Here is a 7809-nt window from a genome sequence, read left to right on the forward strand (position 1 = left end):
TTCATGTTTTACTTTATTTTTTATAGGTCAATGAGACAACAAGACTCTAAAGGAAGCAACTGCTGTCTTGGAATACATGAACAGTTTTATGACTATATATAGTGTTTTGTTGTACATTTTTGAATAGTATATATGATTGTTAAAGTGTTATTTTTAGTTGAATATCTTTTTTGGTGTACAGTTTTGAATAGTATATACAATTGTTAAAGTATTATTTTTAGTTGAATATAATTTTTGGTGTAATTTATTGGCAATTAACACTTATATATATACTACTTTTGGTGTGTAAATGTTAATGGATAATGATTATTTTGGTGTTATTTGAATGACATGTTTAATTTAATGAGTTTTATTCCAATTTGATATGGATAATGATATATAGGTTTGGTGGTTTATATCAAAACATGATCTTTTTGTCATTGATGACTAGCAATTGTTTTCATATTATTAAAAAAAATAAAAAATATTTTTTTAACGATAAAAATCATACCGTTGTTAATTGTTCACATTATTAACGAGAGGAAATATTGTCGTTATTGGTTTGTGTTTTGATAACTAAAAAATTATTATTAACGACAGGAATCATACGGTCGCTAATTGTTTAGATTATTAACGACGAGAAATATTGTCGTTATTGAGTTATAATTTGGTAGTTAATAATTATTTTTAACGACGGGAATCAGACAGTCGCTAATACAATTAACGACGGGTTTATCATTCCCGTCGTTAAAGACTTTTATCCTCGGAGGCAATAACGACGACTGACGACAGGAAAATTCCCGTCGTTACAACTTTTTAACGACCAAAAATCAACTTTCAACGATTGATTTTCCCGTCGTTAAAACCCGTTTTTCTTGTAGTGTCAGGGGTCCGGTTTACCTCTGATAAGACAAGTAGGTGTCGCCTTCAATTTTTTGGCGGTCTTTTGGCTATGCGAGCTGAACAGTTTGACTAGCCAGCTGAAAGTATCACTGAGAGCTTGTTTGGTCCTACGGTCTAACCTCGGGTTTTGACGACACGCGACCTTGACTTGATGACCTCAGCCTTGGGGCCGTTAGGTTCTGGGACATTGGGCCGGTTTGCTGAGTCGAGTCTATTCCATAAGAAGTGTGGGCAATGAAGCACCCAACGACACCGTTTCTCACTTAAGGACCCGGGCATGAGGGTCAGTTGCAACAGTGCCACATGGCACTGGAGGGCAGCTCGGCAACCACCCGGGCATCCTTTATCTCGATCGTGCCCCTTATCTCGTCCTTCTGCAATCTAAACCGTCGATGCTGCCTTTTATCTGGTGAAATCCGAGCCCTTCAAATGCATCGTGCAACCCCTATTTATTTACTGTGCATCGGGATATGTAATGTGACAGACGAGAGAGAGAGAGTGTTGTCGTTAGGGTTTGAGGGGGTCTTTCTCATTCCATGAATCGAACTTTCTTCGGCTCCTTCTGGGTTTTCTCTCTGGTTCGAATAGGGTAAGCCTCTGATCTATTTCTTGTTATGATTTTGAGGCATTTTTGATAGAGAAATTGTCTCTGTAAATACGAGTGATTGTGAGGCTTGTATACAGTGTGTTTGTAAACTCTATTTTTAACTCCGATAGTGCAGTGAGCTCTCCGTTACCGGAGCTCAACGTGGACGTAGCCCTTTCGAGTGAATCACGGTAAATCTCTCGTGTTCATTCTGCTTTCCAATTTTATTCATACTTGTTTGTGGTGTATGTTGATTTCCGATTTCGACTCTGTTGTATGTTAGAAAGGGTTTTATATCAAAGATTCAGATTGTGTGTATGTTTGGGTTGCCTTCTGTTTGCGCAACAAGTGGTATCAGAGCCTTTTTCCTTTTGATACGCACTGAGTGAGTCCTTGATTATTTTCTAATCCATTTAGAGTCGAATTAGGGTTGTTAGTCGCTGATTAATCCTATTTTTTAGCCTCTAGGATTTTCTGAAAAGTCATGGTCAGTAGGTGTTTACTGTGTGTCTTTGTCAGTGTCTAGGGTTTCATTAGGATACCTTCGTGCAAGGCGAAGATGACAACAACCCGATTTGAAATCGGAACATTTGATGGAAATGGGGATTTCGGGAGTTGGAAAAAGAAGATGAGAGTATTACTCTCTCATCACAAAGTGCTAATTGCACTTGAATCGGACGACAGAAAATGGTCCACTTAGCAATCAGCCAGGACCGATCAGATAAGGGAAGAGGCTTTCAACCTGATATTTCTCCATTTAGGGGATGCTGTTATCAGAAAGGTAGACGGTATGACTAACCCCCTTGACTTATGGAATAGACTTGAATCTTTGTATGCTGTTGTTTCTGCTCCTAACTTAGTTTATTTGAAAGATATGCTATTCAATTTTAAAATGAATGCATCGAAATCTATAGATGATAATATAGATGAATTTACTAAACTTACTGTAATGTTAAGAGGAACTGACCAAGCCTTAGGTGATACTAGTGAGGCAATGATATTATTAAATTCATTACCTGATGATTACAATGTGGTTAAACATGTTTTACAGTACACTGGTATTGTGCCTACATTAGAACTTGTAATTTCTGGTATTAAGACTAGGGAATTAGAACTTCACACCTCTAAAAAATCCGGTAACAACTTATTTGTAAAGGGAAAGTTTGAAAAGGGTCAGAGTAGCTTTAACCAAAATCAGAATGGGGGTACCGGGCATAAGGGAAAACAAAATGAGAAGAAGGAAAAACAAAAACAATCTAAATGGAAATGCTACCACTGTGGAAAAGAGGGTCATATCAAAAAATACTGTTATGATTTCATTAAGAAACAGAAACATGGTGGGAATGTGACAGTAGCTACCAGTAACTCAAATGCCTTGGCTGAAGTTTTAAATATCTCTTGTACATCTACTGTAAATGAATGGATTATGGATTCTGGATGCTCCTTTCACATGTGTCCAAATATAGATTGGTTTCAAAACTTTAGCCCTAAAGAAACTGGCACTGTCTTTATGAGAAATAATCATTCATGCAAAATTAAAGGTATAGGTGACATCTCTCTGAAACTACATAATAACAAAATTAGAATGTTAACTGATGTGAGATATGTACCTGGACTAAAACGAAACTTGATTTCTCTTGGCACCTTAGATGAATTAGGGTTTTCATATAAAACTGAGAATGGTTTTCTGCATGTTCTTAAGAATTATGATCTTATTCTCTCTAATACAAAGAAACATGGCTTATATGTGTTCAATGGTTACTACCATATTCCATCTGCATGCATGGTTAAATCTGATAGAACAGATTTGTGGCACTTGAGACTTGGCCATATGAGCCAGAAAAGACTACAGGCACTGTCCAACCAAGGGTACCTTGGTCCAGTGTCTGCAAATGCCTTAGGCTTCTGTGAGCCATGTACCCTAAGCAAGCAACACAGGCTGAGATTCCCAAAGGGAACTCACCTGGCGAAGGTATGCCTAGAGTATTTGCACGCAGACCTTTAGGGCCCCTCCCAAGTTATTTCACATGGCGATAACAGGTACTTCTTGTCCATAATTGATGATTTTTCTAGGAAGGTATGGATATTTTTGATGAAATCTAAGAATCAAACTCTAGAAAAATTTAGATCATGGAAAATTTTGATTGAAAATCAAACTGATAGAAAGATTAAAACTCTAAGAACTGATAATGGATTGGAATTTTGTAATAGAGACTTTGATGAATTATGTAAAGCTCATGGTATCCTTAGGCATAGAACAGTAAGAAACACCCCTTAACAAAATGAAGTTGCTGAGAGGATGAATAAAACCCTCTTAGAAAATGTTAGATGCCTTTTGTTTACTGTTGGTATGTCTAAAACCTTTTGGGGAGAAGCCCTGTCTATAGCTGGCCACCTAGTGAATAAGAGCCCCTCTACAGTTATACATTTTAAGTGTCCCGAAGAACAATGGACTGGGAGAAAATTGAACTTAGACTATCTAAGAGTGTTTGGCTGCGAGGCTTATGCCCATCAGCCAGTTGGAAAGTTAGACCCCAGGGCTATTAAATGTGTCTTTGTGGGATACCAAGAGGGAACCAAGGGTTATAGATTATGGGACAGAACTTCAGGTGGAGTTAAAATCATTATTAGCCGAGATGTAAAATTTAATGAATCAAATTTCCCATGCAAATCAGATAATAATGAAGATAACTCAACACCTAGTGAGCCTAGTGATATTGCTTTAGGCAGTAGCACCCAAATTGAGGTGGAGCAACAGGATTCTCTTGCTACTCCAACCCCAAATGACCCTCACACTCTTAGTGAGCCCTTAGACCAAGAAGAAACCTCTGATCAAAAAAGTGATCATGAGGCCCAAACTGATGATCCGGAAGTTAAGGAGTATGACTCTCCTCAATAAGACCTAAGTAATTATCAAAGCACCAGAGACCAAGTGAGGAGGTCAATTAGGCCTCCTGTTAGATATGCATATTCAGACCTGGTATTCTGTGCCTTAGTTGCCAGAATGGATATGAGGAGCAGTGAGCCTACCTGCTATGAGGAGGCTGTCAGCTCCCATGACAACATTAAGTGGAAACAGGCCATGGATGATGAAATGACCTCTTTAAAGATCAATGAGACTTGGAAATTAGTTCCAAGACCAGATAAGCAGAAGTTAATTAAATGTAAATGGTTGTTTAAGCTTAAAGAAGGGATGTCTCCATCTGATCCTCTAAGATTTAAAGCAAGACTTGTAGCTAAAGGTTTTTCACAAAGAGAAGGAATAGACTACACTGAAATCTTTTCACCAGTAGTTAAATTCAAAACCATACGAATGATGCTTGTTGTTGTAGTGCAATTTGACTTAGAACTTGAACAAATGGATGTCAAAACTGCTTTTTTACATGGAGACATAGATGAGATAATTTACATGGAACAACCTGCTGGGTACATTGATAGAAATCATCTTGATCATGTCTGCTTACTTAAAAAATCATTGTATGGATTAAAACAATCTCCTAGGCAATGGTATAAAAAGTTTGATAATTTTGCTGCTGAGATTGGTTTTAATCGAAGTAAATATGACAATTTCTTTTACTACATATTATCAGATGTCCCTATTTATCTCTTACTGTATGTTGATGATATCTTGATTATTAGCAAATCTAAGTCAAAGATCTGTGAGTTAAAGTCACTGTTAAACACTAATTTTGACATGAAAGACTTAGGACCAGCTAAGAAAATCCTAGGAATGATAGTAGAAAGAGATAGAAGCAAAAGAAAATTGAAAATACACCAGCATGATTACCTTCTTAAAACGGTTAAAAAATTTGGTATGACTGAATGTAAAATTGTCAGTGTTCTCTTAGCTCGACATTTTATATTGTCTAAAATTTAGTGTCCATCATCTGAATCAAAATCTCTAAAAATGGAAAATATACCATATGGAAATGCAATAGGAACAATAATGTATTCCATGATAAGCACTAGGCCAGACCTAACATATTCGATATCCCTATTAAGTAGGTTTATGTCTAATCTAGGAAAAGCTCATTGGGAAGCCTTAAAATATGTATTAGAATACATTAATGGTTCTCTACATGTTGGCTTAAACTTTGAGAAAAGAAATGACACTCTTGACCTAGTAGGATATGTAGACTCAGATTTTGCAAGAGATAGGGACTATTGTAAGTCCACCACAGCATAATTTTTCACATTAGGTGGCAATTTGTAATAATCGAGAATAATTCAAGGGCAAAAATGATATTTGGTAAAGGGCATAAATGAAATTTTGGGAAAAATAAGACTATAGGGTACACTAACATAGCTTTAGACGACCAAATTAGTCGGAGGGAGTACCCCGAACCCTAGATGGCCAAGGAAAATTGTATAGAAACGATACAAGTGATTTAAATTATGATTTTTAGTGATAAAAGAAATGAGATCGGGAATAGTTTTCGGTACAGCGAAAATACAGCTACCAATTAGGTCGTATTACCGAATTGTTATAAACGACATCCAAAAAGTCAACGGAGAGTATCAAGGACTAGTATTTGATGTATAAAACAACCCTTAAGTGGTTTCAGGTTGAATCAAATGGATTTGAGGTCAAATCAATCAATCGGGCCTAAGTGTAATTTTCTAAAAATGCCCGAGAGAGGTCAAAACGGTAAGTTTTTGAAAGTTTCAAGGGAGAAATGAGAAGTACTAATCTTAATGGCTCTAGTGATGGTGTTAGAAAGATCAGGGGCTTGAGGTTAAGGGCTAAAATGCAAAAGAAAAATTTCAGGGGGCCAAACTACAATTTTTGAAAAATTACTCAGAGATGGCAGATTTGGCCGCGATTTGTGGCCGGAAAATCCGGCCGTTTGACAGCCAAGGACCGTCAGGGAGTGGCCTAGGGTGGTCTAGGAGGCGTGGGGAGGAAGTTTTGGCCGAAAATCGGCCACGTGGAGGGTCGTTTTTGCCTATAAATACCGAAGGCTTTCGGCCGAGTTTGAAGCACAAATCGATCTCGATTTTGAATGATTTTCGAAGCTTGGATAGAGGGCTTTTGATCTCTAGGAGTCAAGGATCATTTTGGGATCGTTTTGAGGTATTTTGGAGTGGGTTTGGCGGCCGATCGAGCTCGGCCGAGGGTTAGAGGCGGACCGCCTTCCGCCGCCTGCAACTAGCCATTTGGGCCGTTTTTCGGTGGCCTTTCGGCCTGATTTTTGTGGCATCGTGATCGACTATTCGAGGGCTTTCGGACGGCACCAATTTTGTGGCCATCGGAGCAACTGCCGGCGAACGGCTCAAGGTTGAAGACGGTGGCGCGTGACTGCCACGCGCCAGCCTTCACCCTCACACACGTGCCTAGCGCGTGAGGGCGTCTGAGCAAGGTTATTCTGGTAATTTCAACTCTTGTATTTTTAATTAATTATTTTAAGAATTATGATGTTGAATTATTTGGAAAAATAGTTGAAAAAATAATTATTTTGGAATTATCGAGGTGAAAAATGGGAGAAAATAGAGAAAATTGTGAAATAATTGGGGAAAATGAATTTTAATGTTTCCTTTATTAATTATGGTGCTTAGGAAGTGTTGTGGTTCGAGGTTGACTGTAAATTCAAGTATTTGTGATTAGCACGCATAATGAGGTTGTGCACAAAGATCGAGGCAGTCCGAATACGTCAAGGTGAGTGTTCGCCCCCAACTTTGTTTTGACTTGTGAGTGGTTCTACCCGAAAAGACTTTAAGTGACATGTGAATGGTTACTGTGAATGTTCATCCATATGGCTTGGTTTATTATGGTTGTCCAAACAATTATTTACACATGTATTGAATTTCGTACGGTAAATTGCATACATTGAGATGTTGATTTTATGCATGTTATGATTTTTTGGCATTGGCTTATTTGTGTCGTCCATGTGGGACGTGGGTTGGTAACCTGTGATGTAGCCCAGAGTGATAGCACTCGGGATACGTACCTAGGATTAATGCTAGGTGACCCACTTGGGACGGGGCTGAGACGGACTTCACCCTACGGGACCCAAGTGGCGAGGCTGAGAGTGGACACCACCCCGGTTGTTGGCTCAAGTGGCGGGGCTGCGAGTGGACACCACCCCAGGTTCCTTTGAGCAATAGCATTAATGCCGAGGTGACGTCGATTCCGAGGATAGTGCTGATGTGACACTCTTGGGGCTAAGGTTGCGTTGGGTTTTGGATTGCTTTTGAGTTGGAGCGTAAAGCCTAACAATGACAATGGGGTGATTCCCGGGTTCATATGTCGAGGTTGTCCCTCTTAAGCAGGATTGTTTTGCCAATGGGCCGAAGTGGTCGTGTCGCCTTTAGAGAGATTGCATTTTCCCCGGTTAGGGTTA

The sequence above is a fragment of the Diospyros lotus genome, chromosome 12 (assembly GCF_014633365.1).
Source record: "Diospyros lotus cultivar Yz01 chromosome 12, ASM1463336v1, whole genome shotgun sequence".
Taxonomy (NCBI): Eukaryota; Viridiplantae; Streptophyta; class Magnoliopsida; order Ericales; family Ebenaceae; genus Diospyros; species Diospyros lotus.